We start from the raw sequence: 24,438 nt of genomic DNA, 5'->3' as shown, positions 1-24,438 counted from the left end.
TCACAGGGGAGGTGCTTTGATATAAATATCTCATAGTTTATGTGGCCTGTTATGTAAATGGGGATTTATGTAAATCCCCAGCCAATGATATGCATGCTGAAATATTTAGGAGGTTATGAACTAATGCCTATAATTTACTTTCAAATGCATAAAAATAAGATAAATTGATAGGTAGATAGAAGGTTGGACCAATGGATAGTTATATGAGAGAGCAAATGTTAATGATATAATCTAAGTGATGCTGACCATAAAATTCTTTTAACTTTGCTGTATGCTTGATATTTTTCAGGGTGAAGTGTTGGGGGAAATTGTGGAAGTCCAAGCAATTACTGTGTAGTTGTTGATTTCATGGCATTTATAGTGTTCCCAAATTAAGGGCATTTTACCTTTAATTCCAATAGATAAAAATGGAGGAGTCAGTCACAAACACTTGATGATTACTCTCTACTTTGCCTTTTTCTCAATGCTGCTTGATTGGTGTGTTTGGTTCAAAGGTTGGGTTGTCTTAACTTGAAATTCATTGCAAGGTGCTTTTGGCCAAGATCCCTCCAAAGATGAGAAAAACATCACCCAGTGGAGCTGGTTTCGGGGGAACTGCTGCTACAGCAATTCCATTACTATTCTGAAATCAGGAAAACTACTTTCCAAGCATTCTTGTTCTGGAATGCCACTGAAAGTTGTCCAAGTTTGGTGGATCAGATAGGAAACTTCCAGTTTTGGTCTCCTCCTTGACCATCCAATATCTGAGTTGTGTAAACTCCCAACACCCTAAATTTTGGTCTCATATTATATATGATAAGTTTGAATGCTTTAAGTCAACTTCAAATAGGATATTTCCAGTGACTGCCCAAGTGCTACAGCTCAAGTGGATTATTTTAATGAGGCCAAAGGGCCGTTGCCTGATGGGTGTCTTTTAAAAGCCACTATATAAAACATATATAAAACCTAACTTGCTGACATGAAAATCTCATGAGTGAAGCCAAAGGCTTACATTTTTAGGGTGAATAGGTCCGTAAAATGGTTTACACAGAATGGTTTCTTGAACTTTAGTCATTTTTGTTAAAATTATAAAAATTTGTTTCTGGCTATGGTGAGTTGAATTGTGTCGCCCTAGAAAAGTACGTTGAAGTCCTAAGCTCTGGGAAGTGTCTATGTGACCTTATTTGGAAATAGAATCTTTGCACATGTAATTAAGATGTAAGTTAAGATTAAATCATGCTGAGGTAGGGTGGATCCCTTATTCAGTATGACTAGCATCCTATAAGAAGAGAAAGCAGAGACACAGACACACATGTGATGATCGAGGCAGATGTTTGAATGATGCATCTACAAACCAAGGAATGCCAAGATTACTGTCAACCACCATAGGCTAGGAGAGAAGCCTAAAACAGAATCTCCTTCAGAGATTTCCAGAAGGAACCAACCTTGCTGGCCCCTTGACTTCGGACTTCAAGCTTTCAGAACTGTAAGAGAATGAATTTCTGTTGTTTTAAGCCACCAAGTTTATGAGATTTTGCTCTGGCAGCCCTAAGAAGCTAATAAACCAACCAAAACTATGGAGTCCTGTAGACATAACTTCCAAGGTCAACATGATGATAAATAACCTCTTCCTGTTTTCTACAATCTCACTACTTATTTCTTTACTTCTTAGAGTCATGCCAGGTCATCAATGATGCTTTCAACTTCAATTACAAAGGACCATAAAATAAAAATACAGGTAGAGATTCACCAATAGAAGCAGGAACTAATGGGTGAGTCATATTTAGGTGGTGATTCCAGCAAGACATTCTGGGCCAGATATTGATTTTGGTTAGAGAAGGATGCTTATAACTCCCTTGGTAGAATTTGAACTCTCCCTGCTAACAAGCTTTCTTTCTCCTAATAAAAGAAGTAGTGGAGAAATTATTTTCTTTTTTCTTAACTGTATTTCTTAAAGATTTTTTTTAATGTGGACCATTTTTAAAGTCTTTATTGAATTTGTTGCAATATTGTTTCCATTTTATGTTTTGTTTTTTTGGCCACAAGACATGTGGAATCTTAGCTCGCTGACCAGGGATGAACCTGAGCCCTTGGAAGGCAAAGTCTTAACTGCTGGACCACCAGGGAAGTCCCTTGGGGAAATAATTTTTTGAAAAGTCAAGCACAATTTAAGTCAGCTTCTGGCTTCTTTTTTAAATAAGATTTTTTCCTCCTTTGTCCTGAGTTTCCTCACTAAATTCATATTTTCTCAGCCTTGAGCTTAGAAAGGAAATGCAAATACACATACAATTTTGATATCATTTGTCTCTCTAAAACAAAAAAAATTGAGATTTATAAAAATCATTTAGAACTGTGGGCAGAATTTCCTTCCTCTGTTGTGATTTTCATGGTAAAGTCCTTAAAACTTGGCAAAAGATGAAAGTAAAAAAAATAAAATTTCCATTGAAAATTTCCTTTTCCTTTATTCTTTCAGAGAGACACAAATCTGGGCACCTGTATTTCTGGACATAAGGAAATGAGGCAGTGGACTTGGAACCTCCCCAGATTTTAGGGTCACTTGTTGTTCATTGAGTTAAACACAGTTACTAATTGGCTAGAAGAAAATACTTTGAATGACTTGTGTATTGCATAGTGTTTGGCCTGGGGCCAATAAGTTCATCCTGGTAAGGAAAGGAGCCAGGAAGGGGAGAAGATGGCTGAGGAGGAGCCAGAAATTGCCTGATGAAGAGCTTCAAAACAATGTTTTCTCAAGTTTTTATTGTTGCTACAAAAATGCCTTTCCTCTACTGCCTGCTGACCTGCCCTGGGAATTTCAGCTTCCTGCTATCTTTGTAGCTCTCTCAGAGGAGGGACTAGTGCTTTGAATCTCAGCATCAAAAATCACGATTGAATGTTTTTTCGTTTCTTTGTGTCCTAGGGGCCTCACTGTTCTAAAGAGACACATGGATAATGCTCTGGCTGGTAAAAATAAGCATGAACTCATAACTGTACTTTTCTGCTGGGATATCAAAATGTCAGTGTTATGACCGAAGGGAAATTTGATGGAACCATTATATTGGGAGGGTGTGTAAGCCAAGTGGTCTTCTGAATCCCACACTCTAAACTAGTCACAGGCTATTTAACTCCAGGGTTTTAGGTTTTCCCTCTCAAATCTGTATATCCAGTGGGGTTGGAAAGGAGGTATTGATTGGGCATCTTTTCCTTACCTGTATTTCTTTCTATACACTACTAATTAACACCCTCATGTGTTCACTAGAATGGAGGGGGGGGGTTTATTTGTTTCTTATTAAGCATCTTCTTTTCAGGTCTCACTTCTCAAATAGAAATGACATAAAAATAATTTCCGAGCCCCTAATTGCTTTTTCTTTCAAGGTTCCGTGGTCTCTTAACATGTGTTTACCAACACATTGCCTGTATGTACTCTGAATCCCAGACCAGTTATACAACAACAATAATTTAACTAGGTGTCATTATGGATAACTGAGTTTTGCTGGGAGTGGGGGAAAGTTGGCCTCTTTAGAAAGTAAACTTGCCAACTTCATCAGCATGAAGCGTGGGTGCTTTTTCTTGGTGGTTCTCACTTGTACTTTGTGCACTTCATTGCCCTTTCATGCTGGGTTTGACCAGCCTGTCTCTGCTCTCCTGAGGGGTCGTCTCAGGACTTTGTTCTTGGCGCATGACTCTGGCTATGGCTCTGCAGTTACTGCAGGGCACCACTCAGATCTCTCTTCCCACCTCCTTTCCCAAACTCCTGTTATTGTCCCATGCTGCCCTGGAACTTGTTTAACCAAATTTTGAAAGCCTGCCAGGGCCACTGAACACAGAGGCCCCAAAAGCTTTTCCTTATTCAGGATATCTACTTGGAATATAAGGAAGATGAGTTATTGGTTTAAACCTAGCATCTGGTATAGAGCTAAACCTCTCCCGCCCAAAGAGACATCTGAAATGGAGCCCACAGTTGATTGCACTTTGATGATTCAGTGTTCACTCTGCTTCCAAAATCTGGGGGAATATCCATTAGAGTCTGGCAAAAAACTCATGCTCTCTAATCAGCAGTACAAGCCCTGAGCTTTCCTCAGAAGCTGAAGGGAAGGACTGGTTTTCAAACAATGTAATTGCCAATCAGACAAGACAGAGCTTGCTCCTTTTGTTTGATTTTTGAGCTAAATGATTTCTCCTGGTCCTGGGAGGGAACTGACAGCTCGGTGTGTCATCCACCCTCTACAGATAACTGTTTCTGGTGACTGAAGGAACTATAGGCACATCCATAATCTGCATTGAGTCAGGCACCATGCTGCTTACAGATCCATTTGAGTCCTAAAGTAGAACGCTCTCCAGAAGATTAAAGGGAACTAATGTTTCTACTATCATGAGAAAGAAAGTGCTGTGTGACTTTAGTTCTTTCTGTTTATTTATTTGGCCTCACTGCGTCTCATGTGTGATTGTTTCCAGACCAGGAATTGAACCCGTGCCCTCTGTACTGGAAGCACGGAGTCTTAGCCACTGGATGTCCAGAAAAGTCCTGTTTTTTTCTTATAAGGCAGATACCTTACCAAAGCTGATCCCAAAGGGATAAAAATGAAAGAGGAAATGGGTAGAAAATTAAAATAATTGGGAGTCCAAGGACAAAGGTAGACTCTATAGACTCAAGTGGTGGAGTTGGTTAGAGGCAGAGCTGGAGGTACGATGAAGGGACGTGTGCCCAGGGACCCTCTGATCTACATGCTACCTGGAAAATACCCGAGTTCCCACTTGGCATGGTTGACTTGCTTGACTGACTGCTTTCGTTCAAACATTCCATCCATCTGGCTAGATCTGACACTGTTTGGTATCACTGTCCTGCTTGATGTTATGAGTTTAGCTGAATTCAGATTCAAAGAGTAGTTTATAATGAAAATCTTTGATTTCAAATTTGAGGGAAATCTGTCTGATGGGAATGACATCTCCACCTAGGTTTCTAAATTCCATCCATTTCTCCTCTTGATGCTCATCTAAATTATCTTGGCAAACTAATTGCCAAGTCTTTACATCTGGCACATCTCAAAGGTGATTCAAAATGGGCACTTGCCTTTGGTCTATGGACCCTCCCAAGAGGCATGAAGCTCACCTTGCAGACTGATGCCTGATACATGAAGCTTGAACAAACCCCTTTTGTCCTTTACCAGCCTCCTGACTGATCACAAGATGGGACTGTCTAATCAGATTCACAGGAATCAGAGATCTTACCCAGGGGCTTCCCAGGTGGCGCTAGTGGTAAAGAACCTGCCTGCCAATGCAGGAGACATAAGAGGTGTGGATTTGATCCCTGGGTCGGGAAGATCCCCTGGAGAAGTAAATGGCAACCCACTCCAGTATTCTTGCCTGCAGAATCCCCATGGACAGAGGAGCATGGCAGGCTACAGTCCATGGGGTCACAGAGAAGGATACAGCTAAAGTCACTTAGTACACATGCACACACCCAGGGTCAAGCATTCCTGATATTTCAAGGAGATAACAGATCAAGAAGCACAGGGTAATCAGGGACCAGCCTAGGGCTGTCAACACAGGTCTTTAGGATGTTTCATGAAGTCCTGGACTCACTGTAGCTCAGGGGAATTCTGGACATGTCTGAGGGATATGGCAGGTCAGATCAAGTACAGAAGAGAGCCATTTTAGTCTTGAAACCTCTCCTTTTCATACTCAGTTGGTTACAGAGCTTACATGCCTGTGACAGAGAACTCTGCCCCAGAACTTTACAAAGCCCAGGCTTGATCACCTGGTACCCATGGGTAAACCTTTCCTTAGAGAAGGACTCTTCTACCAGCAATTTAATTACTTTGCTTGGCAGGAGAGCTGTCATTAGCATCTTTACAGAGAGATTAGACCAAGATTAGACCAAGTTACCTTCTTTGTTTTCTGTGGGCATCTCTGCCCCCTTAATGAGGAGAGTGAGTTGCAGACCTGCTGTTTAATCATACCCCCTAGAGATAAAGTGGAAAGACTTGGAAAGTGCCTTTCCCTTGGAAAGCTTGAGGGAGCACTTTTCTGGGGAATCCATGCTGAGAGGAGATGTCACAGAGTCCATTCTTTTCAGCAAAGGAAAAAGCCACGGGACAATATCTCCCAAAACAGCAGATATTAAAAAATAAACAAACTTCTAATTCTTTTCTATTTGAGTTGAGAACGCTTCTGCCTGGGGACTTTTCCCCCCTAATTATGTTCTGCATGCATGCCAGAGTTTGAGTTCCCCAAGCCACCATCACATCTTGTAAAAAGGAAGCAACCCAGCTCCAGAAAATATTGTTGGGCACAGAGAAAAACCACAGCATGGACACAAACTAGAGCGAGCAGCTTCATCGTCTCCCTGGGAGACATTCTAGTTTCACAGAAAGTCTATTGGAAGTAAAACCCACTCAGATCTTGGGGTGAATGTTTTTGCAAATTTTTTTTATTGAAGTATAGTTGATTTACAAGGTTGTGTTAGTTTCTGGTGTACAGTAAAGTGGTTCAGATGTATATATACATGCACACACATATATACATGGTGGAAAAGATATAGATTATAACAAGACATTGAATATTTCCCTGTGCTATACAGTAGGTCCTTGTTGATTATCTGTTTTATGTATAGTTATGTGTATATTTTAATCCCAAACTCCTAATTTATCCCTTCCTCACCCCAATGTTCCCCTTTGATAACCATAAGTTTGTTTTCTATATCTGTGAGTCTATTTCTGCTTTGTAAATAAGTTCATTTGTATCATTTTTTTAGATTCCACATATAAGTGATATCATATGATATTGCCTTTGTCTAATTTGCTTCATTTAGTATGATAATCTCTAAGTCCATCCATATTGCTACAAATGGCATTATTTCATTCTTTTTATGACTGAGTAATATTCCATTGTATGTATATATCACGTCTTCTTTATCCACTCACCTGTCGAAGGACATTTAGGTTGCTTCCATATCTTAGCTTGTAAATAGTTGTAAATAGTGCTGCTCTGAACACTGGGGTTCAAGTATCTTTTCAGATTAGAGTTTTCTCTGGATGTATGCTCAGGAGTGGGACTGCTGGCTCATACAGCAATTCTATTTTTAGTTTTTTAAGGAACCTCCTTTCTGTGCTCCATGGTGGTTGTCCAAACTTATACTCCAACCAACAATGTAGGAGGGTTCACTTTTCTGCTGAGGCTGCTTTGAAGTTGTTGTTCAGTCACTTGACTGTGTCCAGCTCTTTGTGACCCCATGGACTGCAGCACACCAGGCTTCCCTCTCCTTCACTGTCTCTTCTAGCTTATTCAAACTCATGTCCATTGAGTAGGTAATACCATCCAACCATCTCACCCTCTGTCATCCCCTTCTCCTTCTACCCTCAATCTTTCCCAGAATCAGGGTCTTTTATAATGAGCTGGCTCTTCACATCAGGCGGCCAAAGTATTGGAGTCTCGGCTTCAGTATCAGTCCTTCCAGTGAATATTCAGGGTTGATTTCCTTTAGGATTGACTGGTTTGATTTCCTCACTGTCCAAGGAACTTTAAAGAGTCTTCTCCAGAACCACAGTTCGAAAGCATCAATTCTTCGGCACTTAGACTTCTTTAAGTTCCAACTCTCACATCTGCATGATTGCTGCTTTGAAGTAGGCCATCCTTGATTCCACTTTTCATGTGACTCTGGAACTGAAATAAAATTAGTTGCTACTTGTGAGGAGTGGCTGGCTGATGCCTTATTACCAATAGGAGTATAAACAGATTCATTGATTTGCCCAGAGCACAAAATTGTTTACTTTTGGACTCAAAAGTCCAGACTCAAAATGACTTGTCTTTTCTCTGCAAGGCTGAGCCTATGGCCCTGTGATTACTGCCAGCATCATGCATAACCAAGCCACTGCTGCTTCTGATGAGTATTTACTATGACAGATGCTATCCTAAGCCCTTCACGTAAGTGACATCCTTCTAATCCCAACAATTCTGAAGACAGTGCTTATCTTTACTTTGCAGATGAGATAACTGAGGAACAGAACAAGTGAGTGGCAGATCAGAGATTCTACCCTAGGTCTCTCTAACTCTAACCCTGCCTCCTCACCACCCACTACATCATCTCTCCTTAACTGCTTGGATGCCACCAGACAACTTCTTTCCTTTCATTGATCTTTAACATTTTTTTCTCAAGTGAACAAGGGTGAGCAATTATTGGATTAGCCAAAAAGTTTGTCCTGGTTTCTCTATAACATGTAACAGAAGAACCCAAATAATTTTTTTTTCCCAAACCAATATTTTGACAGGGCACAGACGCTGAATTTATTTATTTTTTTTGTTCTCCCGAGTTGAGACACAGTTTTTGAAGGGCATGAGCCAGCTGTGTCCTCCTTTGCCTGGCAAATCAATAAAGCTATTCTTTTGTTTGTTTATTTTTCTTTTTAAATTTATTGTTAATGGGAGGATACTTGCTTTACAATGTTGTGTAGGTTTCTGTCACATAACAACATGAATCAGCCATAGTATACCTATGTCTCCTCCCTTTTGAACCTCCCTCCCACCTCCCACCCCATCTGACCCCTCTAGGTTGTCACAGGGCACCAAATTTGAGCTTCTTGCATCATACAGCAAATTTCCACTGGCTGTTTAATTTTACATATAGTAATGTATATGTTTCAATGCTACTCTCTCAATCTGCCTTTTTTTTTTTTTGCCAGAACACAGACACTGAATTTAGAACTGTCTTCAGGATTTAGCTTTTTCAGGTTTCCCATCTACCTAGATAGATGTAAGTTTTATATTGTTTTCAGCCGACATCCTTTCCTTTCCTGATGCTGAAGCTGAAGCTTCAATACTTTGGCCACCTGATACAAAAAACTGACTCATTTGAAAAGACCCTGATGCTGGGAAAGATTGAGGGCAGTAGGAGAAGGGGACGACAGAGGACGAGATGGTTGGATGGCATCATCAACTCAAAGGACAGGAGTCTGAGCAAACTCCAGGAGATAGTGGAGGAGAGAGAAGCCTGGTGGGCTTTTTCTCATATATTCTATACAGTATGTTATGTATAGTACAGAAATAAATTGGGTTGACCAAAAAGTTGGTTCATGTTTTTCCATATGATGTAACAGGAAAAGCCAAACGAACTCTTTGGCCAGCGTTATAGTATTTCTGGTCTTCCCTGGTGTCTCAGACAGTAAAGAATCTGCCTGCAATGAGGGAGACCCAGGTTTGATTCCTGGGTCAGGAAGATCCCCTGGAGAAGGAAATGGCAACCCATTCCGGTATTCTTGCCTGGGAAATCCCACAGACAGAGGAACCTGGTGGGCTAAAGACCATGGGATTGCAGAGTCGAACATGACTGAGTGACTAACACTTAGGCAACTTAGGCATAGTATTTCTATTTATAAATATATGATATATCTATGCTTCTACATGTATGCATACAGATACATATGTATATGAGTGTATACACAGTTGTTGTTGTTCTGTAGCTCAATCATGTCTGACTCTTTGTGACCCCATGGACTGCAGCCCACCAGGTTTCTCTCTCCTTCACTATCTCCTGGAGTTTGCTCAAACTCCTGCCCTTTGAGTTGATGAAGCCATCCAACCATCTCATGCTCTGTTGTCCCCTTCTCCTACTGCCCTCAATCTTTCCCAGCATCAGGGTCTTTTCAAATGAGTCAGTTCTTCGCATCAGGTGGCCAAAGTATTGAAGCTTCAGCTTCAGCATCAGTCCTTCCAATGAATATTCAGTGTTGATTCCTTTAGATTGACTGGTTTGATCTCCCTGCTCTCCAAGGCATTCTCAAGAGTCTTCTCCAGCACCACAGTTTGAAAGCATCAATTCTTCACTACTCAGCCTTCATCCAACTCTCACATTTGTAGGTGTGTGTGTGTGTGTGTGTATATATATATATATCCTCCCAATGGCACCCCACTCCAGTACTCTTGCCTGGAAAATCCCATGGACGGAGGAGCCTGGTAGGCTGCAGTCCATGGGGTCGCGAAGAGTCGGACACGACTGAGCAACTTCACTTTCACTTTTCCCTTTCACGCGTTGGAGAAGGAAATGGCAACCCACTCCAGTATTGCCTGGAGAATCCCAGAGACAGCGGAGCCTGGTGGGCTGCCGTCTATGGGGTCGCACAGAGTCGGACACGACTGAAGCGACTTAGCGGCAGCAGCAGCAGTGTGTATATATGTGTGTGTATATATATATATATATAATCCTTTGCTATACTAGGTCTAATGTGGCTTTTTTCTCAGGTAATGAGGACTTGAAAAGGGAGCTTGCTGCCATCTTTTCACTCACTTCTCCCTCTAAACAGAGACCTGCTAGAAACCTGCCATGGAAGGATATGTTTACTTTTCTTCATTTCCAAGGACAGAGAATGCCTGTGATGTCCCAACGTGTCCCAATCTGGACTCTACTTCTAGGTAATCCAGTGATAACAATGAAGAACTTAGTTAAACTACTGGAAAGTGAAAAGCCAGTATTTCACTAACCAGAACACACTGGAATCACTGAGAAAACAATCATGCAATTCTCAAAAATAGTTAATGCTTGAAGATGGAGATGAGGACAGACCCTTGCTTCATCCAGACATCAGTTTGACCCATGGACCGGCGTGTCTGTTGTACCAAGCATTTCTGATACCCAGATCCCTATCTTACCCTTCCAGTTTCTTCAAAGTCATATGAAATGACATAACTTTCCATTTCTGAGTTACTGTAATTTCACAAGAACAGCATACTTGAAAAATGCAATGTTTAGAACAGCATCTAATATTGACGAGTTATGGTTCCCAAACAAACGCTGATAAAGCATGTACTATGTGCCAGGCAGGAACTTTTAAAACATGGATAAAATACAATGTCAGCCTGTGAGAACCTCATAGCTTAGAAATTGAAATATCTTAGGCTTGTAATGAGACTGCTTCTGAGGCTTAACTTCTTTCCTATGTTAAAAATGCAGTCATTTTCAGGGGATTCAGGACATGTTGCCCATTTGGGAAGTCTGAGTTGGAACAGTAGAAGTCCAGGCCCATGGGTCAGGACACAGCTTGCACAGCGCACTGGGACAGTGGCTCTTGGGGCTTTGTTTTCCTCCCTCTCCACGACTCAGGTTGTGCTCCTGGGCCAGTCACTGGACCCTCTAAACCTTTACCTCCTCATGCACAATGGAGAGAATCCCTGATCTATTCTCCTCATGCTGTCATTCTGGGGTCAAATAAGAAAAATCACACAGGGACCTCCCTGATAGTCCAGTGATTATGACTTCACCTTCCAATGCAGAGTGTGTGAATTCCATCCTTGGTCAGGGAGCTGAGATCCCACATGTCTTATGACCAAAAACCCTAACGTTAAAAATGGTCCACGTCAAAAAAAGAAAATCTTTAAAAAACAGCAACAACAACACACACACATACACATAAAACCATTTTTGAAGACTGCATCAGGTATCTGTAAGCACTATGAAGGCTAGTTTTTTTTTTTCTGTTTTTCTCACTCTTGCATTCCTAGCATCTAAAATAATGCCCAAATCATGCTAGATGCATGATGCAGATTTACTGAATAAATGCACTCCATTATAAAAGAACTTGCCTTGTCACTATAAACTGTTCAAAATTATGGTAATTGATTCTTTTCTATATTACAAAAGGAAAAACTCATTTTGTGTAACTTCTAGAGTGACCATATCTCAGGGTGGGAAGAGATCTTACAGAGCATCCAGCCTAGGTTTGCAGGGTGACTTGAATTTGCCTTGAGTCCTTGATATGGGCCAGATCGCAGCCTTCAGATGGAATCTCTCTGGGTCATGCTGCAGAAGTTCCCCTTACTTGGCAGAAACCTGCCTCCACCCAACAATTCTCCCCCAATTCTTCCCCTTTTACTTAGTAGCGTTATATTATCATCCTTCCCTGCTCTCAGTTTTCTCATATCCAGGCTAAGTTGAGTAATTTCTCATTGATAAACTTAAGGTACTTCATAACGACATTTATTATTAATAAAATAACTAGACACAAAATAAAAACTGTTACTGGTACATTCTGCTCTTACCCACCCACAGGCTTTTGCAAAGGTGGATGTTGCTGGCGCCACCTATTGGCAGACACCTGAAAAATGTCTGCAAATGTAAAATACTCAATACATTTGTAGTTCCAGTACAGAGAGAAAAATTGCTGTGAATTTTGTTATATCTACTTTTATATAATATAAACACAAATATCATTACAGCAAATCTTATAGTAGAAAAAAATCAGAATTTACCAAACTTTCAGTAATGAGATGAATTATGGTACCTACTCAATGAAATATTGTAGCTATTAAAAGTGATGGTCCTAAAGATTATATAATAAAATAGAAAATGCCTACAATATAGTGGGGTTAAATGAAACAAATACAAATTTGTAAAGATTATATGATTACTACTTAAAAATAATTGTAAACAGCCATGTTTCACTACAGTCTAAAAATAAGTGAAAAATGCCATCATTGGTAGTTTTATGGTAGTGAAGTTATATATGATTTTCTCTTTTGTCTTTCTATAAAGTACTTCATAAAGTACTAGTGCTACTTTTAAAATCATAAAAATTCAAATGTTTTTACATTTCTTTCAATAGCTCTCTCTGACATTTTAGACAAAACACACATACCCAGATGTATATACATTCATGCACCACTTCCTTATTATTCCTCTTCTTCACTTTGAGTCACTTTCTTGTAAAATGTGGACATGCATTTTGGTGGAGCCAGAAATATTAAGAATAGTTTTACTGATCATTTGAAAAGAGGCAGAAGTGTGCTGAATGCTTTCAGTGCATAGGGGCATATGGCATCTGCCTATCCTTGTTAAGCATCAGTTTCCACATCTATAAAACGGGGCTGAGAACAACAGCAGCAGCAATTTCATAGGGTGATTGTGAGGATGGAAAGTGATGTCTCCAAAGCAACTGGCATGGCATGGAGTAAGTGCTCTGAGTATTATTGGCTTCTATTCTGTGGTGGTGGTTTAGTCGCTAAGTCGTGTCCGATTCTTGAGACCCCATGGACTGTAGCCCGCCAGGCTCCTCTGTCTGTGGGATTCTCCAGGCAAGAATACTGGAGTGGGTTGCCATTTCCGTCTATTCTGAGATCGTTGTAAAATTACAGTGGATTGAAATTGTGTCTCTGTGTGTGTGTAAGTGTGGATTGTCAAGGAAGGCTAGAGAGGAATGGGACCAAGGGTGATAGGAATGTGACTGAGAGCTAGAGGCAGCCTCCCACAGCAAGTTCACCCAGGGCCAGACTATCTGAAATTCCTGGGAGATGAGGGAGGAGCAGAGAGGGTGTGAGCAGAGTGGCCAGGTACTGGGCCGGCAGTGCTTGTGAGTTTGCAGGAATTCAGTGAAGGCTGAGGGTAGTGGGCGCCCATTTGAGCGATGGCATTTGGGGGGACTCCTTCTGGGTCAGTACATGTTCTCTGACAGCAGGGATACACTGGCTTGGTCATGCATGAACCAAAACCAGATAAGGAGATCCTTCCTGTAAAGATGGTGAGTGTAAAATTCCTCTGAAGCCAAAGGACCAGGAACAAATGGTGGAAGGAAGGTGGGTTCCCTGGGAAGATGAAGCCACAGGGGGCTGCAAGACCTCTTCTTGTTCTCACTGGTAGGGTTGCTGTGCAAGTAGGCAGCATGCAGACAGAGAAAGCCATGCACATGTAAGGGCCACCCACGCGGCCATAGTTTCCAATATCATAGCCAGAGTCAGTATGCTTTTCCACTTCGGAATAATTCCTGCATGTGATACAATTTAAGGAAAAACGAGGAGCAACTAGCCAGGACAAATCCAATCTCTCTTTCTTATTTGCTGTCAGACTGGGTCAGCCCAGAGTCAACAGACTGAATCTTCCTCATTATTGTGTGATAGTAAATGAATGAGCAGCCACCAGAAATTCACTCCAAAACAGTTTGATTTGGAAAAAAAGAAAGATGTGAGCATCAGAGCTGCTAGCTGCAAGTTATCACCACAAGGTTATAGTTTCTCCCTGGGCCACTCTCTCTCTCTCCCTGGCGGTGTAAAATGTATTCTTGTTGACATTTCAGAGCAGCTGGCAGCTCCATTGTCTTGATTGAATGCCAAACATGAACTCAAATGCATTAACTGTTTTGTCTGCCTGGTGCCAGGTCTGTGGGTGGACATCTTGCATCGTTCTGCTGGAAGAATAACAGGATTAACAGAAAGAGGAGAGCTCCAGACACATGCTCAAGTCTCAGAAGGAAAGGAATGGGGTGGATATACCCAGGAGGGAGTCTGTGTGTGCATATGTGTACAGATGGTGTTCCGTGGCCTGTGTCTGCTCCATGCAGTAAAAGGGCACGGTTGGCAAGGGAGAGCAGTTTACATATTCTCAGGAACAACTGTGCTAATTTGAAAAGAACAACAGGATAATCAAGACAAGGCAATGAAATCCAAGTCAGGCAAAAAGGAAGGAAAAGGTGACAATTCTCAAATCACCTAAGAAAATTGGTGGAGCACACCTACCGTAGCTGACTTGGGAGAGATTCTCTATTAGAACATGGCCAGCTTCAGACTAGGAGAGGCAATGGCAACCCACTCCAGTACTCTTGCCTGGAAAATCCCAGGAACCGCGGAGCCTGGTGGGCTGCCGTCTATGGGGTTGCACAGAGTCGGACACGACTGAAGCGACTTAGCAACAGCAGCAGCAGCAGCTACAGACTGTGCTCCTCATGTTGTAGGTTTCTGAACATTCACTCTCTTATTTATTTTTGGAAACTTAATTAAACAACTGTATGGAGGCGAGTTGTACTTTCTGCTCCCTTGGATAACTTTGCATAGTGGAGTGTGTGTGTGTATGTATGTGATGATTTTGCCTTCAATTTGGATTTTTTTTTGAACCATGGGTTACATTTTCTTTTTTTCTTAAATAGGAGATTTTCTTATATTTTTGCAATGAAGCAAACAGTTGGCAGACAAATTACGGCTAGAGACAAATGACAAATTTTATACCATCTTTCTGATTAAACTACAAACTATTTGGAAAATATGTAATGTTTTTATGATAGATTATCTTTTCATTAACAGGGTTAATGCTGTCGTACTATACACTTTGACCTCTGAAAACAGTGTCAATATTTCATTCCCATCCCTTTCCTTCAGTTGTTTCTTGCCTCATTACTGAACTCACTCAACCTCTGCCAAGTTTCCCTCTCCCAGACACAGTAGCTATTAGGAATGTGTCCTTCTCTGAGAGAGGTCTGGATTTTTACTGCTTCCTGCTGGCCCATTGGCATGGATCCTGGCCAACCGGAAGATAAATGGAGCTTTCCCAGGTCTTGAGCCAACACTGAGCCGTGCCTGCCAGTCCTGGAAGCCATCTGTGGCCAGCTAGCCACGCCTGAGTCCCTTCTTTACATTCCCCTTCCTTTTCCCTATCCCCTCTCCAAAGTCACTCCTCTGCAGTGATTTTCCAAATACCTCCAGGTTTTTCCCCCAGCTCATTCTGCTTCCAAATCTTTTCTTGTTGCTCAGACACTTGGGAACCCCCTTGGTGTGTTGCATTGCATTTATCTTTTTCATGAGAAATTTCTTAACCAGACGTCATCATTTTGAACAGCTGGGAAGGAGTCTCTCTTACATGTTCTTATTGATCCATCCTTCCCTTCCCCAAAGTTCCCCATCCCCAATAGGATTCAGGATAAAGTCATGTGCTCACCACTGAATGAACAAATGACTGAATTTCTCAAAGGTAATTCAGATAACTTTTTTTTTTTTTTTTACCTCTGGCTGTTATTTTGATAGATTTTCTTACTCTATTCTCTAGTGTCTTATTTCATCAATGATTTCCTCTCTCAACTCTGCCTTCAACTTCTTTCCTCCTTCTGGATCCTTGCTGTCAATTGATAAACAGGTTTAAGTCTCTTTCGTTGGAAACAGAATAAAGACAAAACACAGGCAACTTTTCCCTTAACTCTGTATCCCATGGAGAAGGCAATGGCACCCCACTCCAGTACTCTTGCCTGGAAAATCCCATGGATGGAGGAGCCTGGTAGGCTACAGTCCACGGGGTCGCTAAGAGTCGGACACGACTGAGTGACTTCAGTTTCACTTTTCCCTTTCATGCACTGGAGAAGGAAATGGCACCCCACTCCAGTATTCTTGCCTGGAGAATCCCAGGGATGGCAGAGCCTGGTGGGCTGCCGTCTATGGGGTCGCACAGAGTCGGATACGACTGAAGCGACTTAGCAGCAGCAGCTGTATCCCATTCATTTATGGAACATGTGTTACTGGACCTCCTATGTGTCAGTATTGCTGCCAGCGCCAGATGGAGACAGAACGGTTGCTGCTCTTGTGGAGTCAGTGAGGGGATGCAGATAATAAATACACCAACACACGAAGCTCTAGCTGCACCTCTATTATTCAAGGTGAGGCCATTAGGTGTCTTTGTCAGAAGACTTTCCATCAACCCTTCCTGCAGGCTGACATGCCTTGGTGACAGAGTGTGGGCTGGCTTTCAGTCTCCTGTCCCTTGGGTCTTCATAGGCCTGCACCAAGGTCCTCAGCAGTCCCACCACCCCTCCCCTCCTCCACCCACCAGCCTCCTTAGAAGGGTAGCCTGCAACTGCAGCCCTTATTCCTGATCCAGCAGCAATCTGGCCTCAATTCCCACCACATGACCTTCATGCAAAGGTCAATGGTCTTCGGTTCTTAGTCCCATGACCTTGAGCCTTAGACCCTAGTGCTCATTTCTCCATTAGGGGTCACCTTCCTCCTCTCATCCACCCCTGATTTCTCTAGTTGCTTTTTCTCTGTCGTCTTCCCTTCCTCCCCCCTTCCTTCCTAGCTTCCAATACTGGCCCTCTGGTGTTTTCACTCCACATTCCCAGGGAGAAGTCTCACCCCTTCTCATGGCTTCCACCTCATCTCTCTGCTGATATTGTCCCAAGTTGTCTTCAGATCATCGTTCCCATATTTCCAAGATCTGGCATCATGGGCATGTGGTCAGCATGGGGCCTGGATCTCCACACTTCAGAGGGCCTCATTTGAGGTTTAATGCTGTGTGGTCACCATATTGATATTCTTAAAAACTTTATCTTTGAGGTGTGAATCTGTGTGTTATATACCTGTGAGTTTGTCAGGGCTACCATAACAAACCACCATGGACTGGATGGCTTAAAGAACGCAATTTTGTTCTCATAGTTCTGGAGACTGGAATGCCAAGATCAGGGTGCCCTCTGGCTTGGTTTCCTCCAAGGAATGAAAAGAGAAGGTCTGTTCCAGGTCACTCTCCTTGGCTTCCAGAGGTCCATCCTCTTGCTGCCTCTTCCCATGGTGGTCCCTCTGTACACGAGTGCCCCTGGTCTCTCTCTGTGTCTTAATCTCTTCTTATAAAGATACCAGTCAGCTACCTGCTCCTTTTGTCTTGAGAGCATACTGGGGTGAAGATGCTGAGAGGGTCAGGGTCCAGCCATCCTTGCCCAGGCTTGGCAGCACCACTGCATGTTTTGAGGTGATTTGGCAGGGCTCAGCCTTACACCCCTGCCCGGATATACAGAGCATCCTCGCTGATGTTGCAGTCCCTTGGTAACTTCCCCTTACCATGGCCTGTGGTCTGTGGATTTGACAGCAGGCCATGGTAAGGGGAACTGATTTCCCTATATCCCAGCCGCAGGTCAGTCAGCTCCTTTGGGACTCTAACTAAAGATCACAAACCTCTCCTGCACAAAGTTTTTGTATATAGTCATCCATGATTTTATACATGTTCAGGGGATAATTGACTCCATGGAGCTAATGTGTGGACCATCTGTGGTTTGGCTTTGCTTACCTTTTCAGCCCCATCTCAGTACCTCCTTCACTGTGCTGCAGCCCTCCTGAATTCCTGCAGCCCTTCTCTGAATGCACGTTTTCTTGCATGTCTCCATATGTTTACATGTGCTCTTCACTCTTCCTACCATATGCGTTTATTTAATATATTCTATCAAACTATGATGTATCCTCCAAAATTAAAATTACATTTTATCTCAGTGAATCCCTATTGTCATCACTTAAGGTTCAACAAAGCACTCCCGTGGGGCCACTGTGCATCTCTTTTATAAGATTTCTAACACTGAAGTCTGATTGTTTCCTAATTGGTCTGTCCCTTCTACAAGATTGAAAGCAGTTTTGAGGGCAAGACTATGTTTTAACCACCTGTCATTTTCTCAGCACCTGCTGCAGAGCTGAGTACAGTAAATACAAACATTTGTTGATCACTCAATGTATGAATGCACGTGTGAATACATAACTGAATGAGGAGATGCATAAGTTTGTGGTGAAGGACATGTACTTTGGAGTCAAACAGCCCTGGGTTTAAATCTCAGCTCTGGCAATGAGCTGAGTTTAAATCTCCTTGGTTTAAATCTCAACTCTAGTCTCATGACCTTGGGAACATTACTCATAAACCTCAGTTTTCCAACTTCAAAATGGGGCAAATTGAATTGACTTCAAAGTAAATTGTTGTCAGTTTGTATTGACAGACAACAACTATGGCTATATATAAGTCCTATCACTAAATTTCTGTGAGCTTGAAAGGTGTTATGGAATGAAGTGACAAAATTAAGGGACAGTGGACAGAAAAAGACAAGTACTGTATGATATCACTTATATGTGGAATATAAAAAGTACAACAAACTAGTGAATATATTGAATAACAAAAAAGAGACAACTCACAGATACAGAGAGCAAACTTGTGGTTACCAGCAGGGAGAGGGAAGGAGAAGGGGCAATACAGGGATAGGGGATACAGGGATAGGGGATTAAGAGGTATAATCTATTATATATAATAAGCTACAAGGATATATTATACAACATGGAGGATACAGGCAATGCTTTATAATAACTATAAATGGAGTATAATGTTTAAATATTGTGAATCAGTATACAGTATACCTGTAACTTACATAATATTGTACATTAACTATATGTCAATTTAAAAAGGAAAATGAAGCTGTGTTCTTCTAGAGTTATTCACAAAAAACTCATTAAATGTCTGCTGGATACAAGACACTAAGCTGGGACTTATGGAGAAATAAGGAGGAGGAATAGGAGGAGCTTATTTGAGTTAAATTCTAAAATGACAGGTGCCATAAAGAGGGATCAGATTTTAGAATAAGAGTTCGTTTGTAGCTGGGGCAGTGAGGAAGGCTTCCTGGAAGAAGTGGCATTTGAGGTGCACCTTGAAGAAAAGGAAGACGATATTGCTGGCACTGGGAGAAGGAAGAAGGAAATAGATGCAGTCATGGGGAGGAATGAACTATCAACAACCTCAGATACACAGATGACACCACCCTTATGGCAGAAAGTGAAGAAGAACTAAAGAGTTTCTTGATGAAAGTGAAAGAGGAGTGGAAGAGTTGGCTTAAAACTCAATATTCAAAAAACGAAGATCATGGCATCTGGTCCCATCACTTCATGGCAAATAGATGGGGAAACAATGGAAACAGTGACAGACTTTGTTTTCTCGGGCTCCAAAATCACTGCAGATGGTGATTGCAGCCATGAAATTAAAAGACACTGCTCCTTGGAAGAAAAGCTAAGACAAACCCAGACAGCATGTTAAAAAGTAGAGACATTACTTTGCCAACAAAGGTCCATCTAGTCAAAGCTATGGTTTTTCCAGTAGTCACATATGGATGTGAGAGTTGGACTATAAGGAGAGCTGAGCATCAAATAACTGATGCTTTCGAACTGTCTTGTTGGAGAAGACTCTTGAGAGTCCCTTGGACTGCAAGGAGACCAAACCAGAAAATCCTAAAGGAAATCAATCCTGAATATTCATTGGAAGGACTGATGCTGAAGCTGAAACACCAATACTTTGGCCACCTGATGTGAAGAACTGACTCAGTGGAAAAGATCCTGATGCTGGGAAAGATTGAAGGCAGGAGGGGGAGGGGACAACAGAGGATGAGATGGTTGGATGGCATCACTGACTCAATGGACAAGAATTTGAGCAAGCTCCAGAAGATGGTGATGGACAGGGAAGCTTGGCCTGCTGCAGCCCATGGGGTCGCAAAGAGTCAGACATGACTGAGAACTGAACTGAGCTGATGGGGAGGCGGAGATGCTCAGGAGAGAAACGGGAGCTCTGCCTTCCCTTTGTTGATATTGCTCCCACTGATTGTTGCAGTTTCAGCCTCCGAAACTGAGGGTTAGTGGCCTTTTCCACACAGTAAGATCATGCCCTTGTTTTCAGGAGTCATTGGCCCTCTGTCCAAAAGATGCCACCCGACTTGGACAGCTAAGGCAGAGACGGGCCTGTCTGCACCATGTTTTCTCAGCAGTAGTCATTCTGAGGCTCCGTGCTCTGATTGCATTTGCCGCATCCTGTATCATCAACAGGGCGGTACGGGCTCTTCTGTGTGGGTGATGGATCGCTTCCCGGTGACCGGGAATGTGTAACCAATATGGAGAATTACGGAAGGACTAGTGCATCTCATCACGGATGGTCACATTATGCCATTTAGAATTAAACTGCCTATGGCCAAGGTTGAGGAATATAGCTGGAAGGATGGTTTGCAAAACACTTCATTTTACATAGAGTGATGAAACTAGCTTTAAAAAATAAAAAAGAATCAGCTGTCATTTCCAGGAATCCTTTTCTGGCACCAAGAGATGGAGTTAATGAGAGTCACCAACCTGCCTGCCTGCTGCTCTGGCTGCATTTACCCCACTGCAATACAGCGCTGGTTCCACTTGGCTTCCAGGGCGCCAGGCCTCCTGAGCTTGAAGGCAAGCCCTACCGGGAGGTCATCTCCAATCCCCTGCTTTAATACTGCATTCCTCATCATCAGCATTCTCTGTCCTTTTCCTGAGTTATTTCTTCTCTACAGCACTTGTCGCAATCCAATAAAGGACACGTTTGCCTGTCTTTTCACTAAAATATAGGCCCCAGAGGACTGCTTCCCATCGCCCGATCAGTGACCGGCATGGAATGGAATTAAGGGCTCAAAACGTATTTACTGGAAGGCAGGAGCGAACTAGGTCTCTAACTTGAAATCACTCCTGTTTCACTCCCATCTGTTGGGGGCCCTGTCTGGGAGACCCGGTGCCGGCAGGCATGAGGAGATCAATTTGAGGTACTAAAGTAGCTCACGATGGCGAGTCCCAGCCTAACTGAACCTGAACCCACTACCGAGGATTTTTCCTAACCCCCTCCTAGACTCAGTTCGCGGGCTCTGGTTACCTAAAGTTGGCCAAGGGGGAGCACTGCCGAGCCCCGGGAGGGCCAACAATGCGCTCGGGTCCTTTCCCCTTCCTCGAGACAGGCTGTCATCCAGAAGGTGCGTGAGTGTCACCCCTCAACCCAGGGCACAGAGCGTTCAGCAGAGCTAGCTCCTCCAGTGGGGCGCCCTTAAACTCGATGGGGGTTGGGGGGACGGCCCCAAGCCGCCTCCGCCTTAGGTCGGGAGCGCGCGTCCCCGCCGCACCGCAGCGCCGGGAGCGCCCGGCCCGCCAGACAGCTGAAGGCGGCGGCCGCGCTCACACACCTCGCAGGAGCCGGTAACCACGGACAGCACGGGACTCTGGGGGCTTGAGGCTCTGGCTCCCACGGACAGTCGGGCTTGCTGAGGTTGCGAGGGGGTGGTTTGGGTGGAAGGGAGTGGGGAGGAGAGATCTGCTGCTCGAGGAGGGTGCCCGGGGCAAGAGTGCGGACGCGTGGAGAGGACCCAAGTTCAGAGCCTTCCTGCAAGCCGGTTGCTGTGCGCGTCCTGCCGGAGGGCGTCCAAAAAAGCAAGGAGCACGGCCCCCGGGGCTGGGGTGGGCTTCCTCCTTTCCTTCTTGCACTCAATAATAGGTCACACCTTCTCCCTCCGGGGAGAACTTTCCTTGTTTTGGCGGGCCAGGCCCGATGTCCCCAGCAACCGAGAGATCCCCCAACCCGGGACGGGAGACCTGCCTGTCCCGGTGGAACGCGCTGCCCGCGGCTCCCGGGTGCGCGCCCCTGGCAGTGGGCTGGGCTCCCGGAATAACGTGGGTTTGACTGTTAATTCGTTTTGCTTGCGCCGAGGCGCCTGCCTGCAGGTCATTCTACTGTTTACAGGGAAATACCGGGTTCGGTTTTTTCCCCTTTTTTCATCGTTTCTGTATAGTGAATTGAGGAAGATGGAGAGTCGCCTCATTAGAAACTTGTTCGGAGGCTTTGTGCTTTACACCGCGGTTTAGATGACACGGGCAATCGCAGATGATACTCCGGATTTCATCTAACAAAATCGAAGCCTGCGATGGTGTGTTCTAAAAGCAAAGGGAGCTTGGGGAAAGTCTCCCTGCTACTCCAGGGAGGAGAAGGGAACTCCCACGTATAAATTAATTCTGATAAAATCCCAAAGGTAAACGGTCATATTTCCAGTTTACACGTGAAGAAAATTAGGTTGAGATATTAAATTTCCCAGCCAAGTCTCCCAGTTAACAGTGGGGAGGCGAGGTCTGGAATCTAGGACTGTGATCCAGTGGGGGCGCATCACCTAAAACGCAAGCAAGAAAGGCCAAGGCTACAAGGATAAGGTCCAGAGTGCAGGAGGGGTAGCCAGGTGCTGGGGTGCCTGTTGTCTGTGTTCTTGTCAGGAAGATTGATTACCCAGTGTTTATGAAAGATGAGGTGATATTAACAGGTGACAGGGGAAGGCAGTGTTGCTTCCAGTCTGTTTCTTTCTTTTCAATAAAGGAAGGGCAGCCCAAACCCCTTTAAGAGGATCTGGGAACCCTGAAATTGAGCTGAGGTTCAAGTAGCAGGCATCCTAGCTCACAGTCCCTCAGAGCAGGCTTGAGAGATGGTAACCGAGCCCATAGACTTCAAAAGAAGGAAACACTGAATCCTGGCAACCGTCCAGAACAAATTCTTAGAGAAGCTAGCTCAAGAGCACCTAGCTCAAGAGCACCTGGGAAAGGATTTACAAAATCAGTTTATGCCAAATGAACTTTGTTCTCTTTCCTAGCAACCTAGTGGGGCTGCAGATTGGGGCACGCCGTATCTACTGTTTTTCAGCTGTGGGTTGTGACTCATCAGTGCAATGCTATCAGTGTAGTGAGTTGCACCAGCCTTTTTTAAAACATGAAATTCAATAGAAGGGACGAGAAAGGATCAGAGTGCACTGTATGTACAAGGGCAAGTATTGGGTTATGAATTGTGTGTGTGTGTGTGTGTGTGTGTGTGTGTGTGGTTTATCCCACTGCCTCTGCATGGGTGTGCATACCTAATCCTGGCTGCCCTATTGTTCCTTCCATGCTAACTTCCTCTGCTCACCGTGGGGTCATCTTTTACTTTGCAAATAATATCATCAGCATCTTCTGGAAAATGTAGCCTTCCTCCTGCCCATTTCTCTAGGCTCCCAGGTGTTGAGGTATTTTACCAATCAGAATTCCTCTCCAAATCCTTTATTTTTGATCTTCTAATGTTGTGGATCTGATGACAGCTTGGCTGTGTGCTTCCTACTGCACAGCTTCCTTTGGTCCTCACAGCCAGGTGGCTGAAGTTGTTTACATTTCACAGCTAGGGACCTATGAATAACTCAGTCACTGCTTCCCACCCTCATCATAGGTGTGTGTCCTGCCTTTACAGAGGCATACTCTCCCTAAGGATAAGGTGTGGGAAGAGTGGGCTCACCACAGGGCTCCATCTCTGCACCTCCCTGGTGTCACTCATCATGAGACAGATATAGAGGGAACATTTTTGTAGGATTCTCTATGAGACCCATCTCCAGGCAAGAGATATAATGTTGAGCTCATAGTATGGTTGAAGGTCTTCTTCTGCATTTGGGATCAAAGAATCAATGAAAAAAGTAAAGGATGGGGTGGCTCTGCTAAGCTGCAGGTTCATGTGAGAGAAGTAACCTGAGGTCTCGGTGGCCCACCAGGCCAACATGAACCTGTGTGAAGCTGCTGCTCAATAGCAAACATGGGTTGCAGTGATGAGAACAGGCTTTAAAAAAGAAAACAAACAAAGCAAATAGATATTTGCATGGAGCTGATTATGTGCCAGGTAGAGTTGTAAGTGTTTCACAGTTGTTTTCTCAATCCTGTGACACCCTCATGAAGTAGGGAATATGATTATCACTGTTGACTTTAAAGATATTCACAACCTAAAAGTTGAGAGTTATGTTTAATTTGGTGGAAACTTTTAGGACTTAAGTCTGGGAGGCAGCATCTCAAGTAACCCTGAGAGAACTGCTCTGAGGAGGTGGCATGGGGGGCAGATTATATAAAAGTTTTGCAACAAAGAGCAGGTAGTCAGAATATCAAAAGATGATCGTTAATTAAAGAAAATTAATATCCCAAGTTAAGGAATTTAGCGCTTTTCTATGTGTGGGAAGATGCATGAGTCTGGGCTCACTGAAATCATTCCTTTGATATGCACCTCAGCTGTCTGGGGCCAGTATCTTGTGTTTTTGCATCCCAATTTTCCTCAGGGCTCACCATAGGAAGTGACTGCTGGCTGCTAGATGGCAGGACTTTTCTTTC

At 43.5% G+C, this 24,438-nt stretch overlaps 1 protein-coding gene across 4 annotated transcripts in view; it reads left to right on the top strand.

Annotated features, from left to right (window-relative positions):
• Nucleotides 1–24,438, top strand: part of MRAP2 (melanocortin 2 receptor accessory protein 2) — a 79,987-nt gene that overhangs the window by 8,600 nt on the left and 46,949 nt on the right. Inside the window, exon 2 of one of the 4 annotated variants that reach the window (XM_081529781.1) lies at nt 2,453–2,531. The exons of 2 other annotated variants lie outside the window; for them this stretch is intronic. The gene's annotated coding sequence lies outside the window, so the exon portion shown is untranslated. Of the gene's footprint in view, nt 1–2,452; nt 2,532–21,437; nt 21,554–24,438 lie in introns of those variants that run through there. One more of the 4 variants, XM_081529778.1, reaches the window with a different exon arrangement.

This window comes from Giraffa tippelskirchi, chromosome 9, assembly GCF_054371585.1.
Source record: "Giraffa tippelskirchi isolate mGirTip1 chromosome 9, T2T-mGirTip1v1.2.pri, whole genome shotgun sequence".
Lineage (NCBI taxonomy): Eukaryota > Metazoa > Chordata > Mammalia > Artiodactyla > Giraffidae > Giraffa > Giraffa tippelskirchi.
The sequence above is the reverse complement of the archived record's forward strand: the minus strand, read 5'-3'. Positions and strand labels throughout refer to the sequence as shown.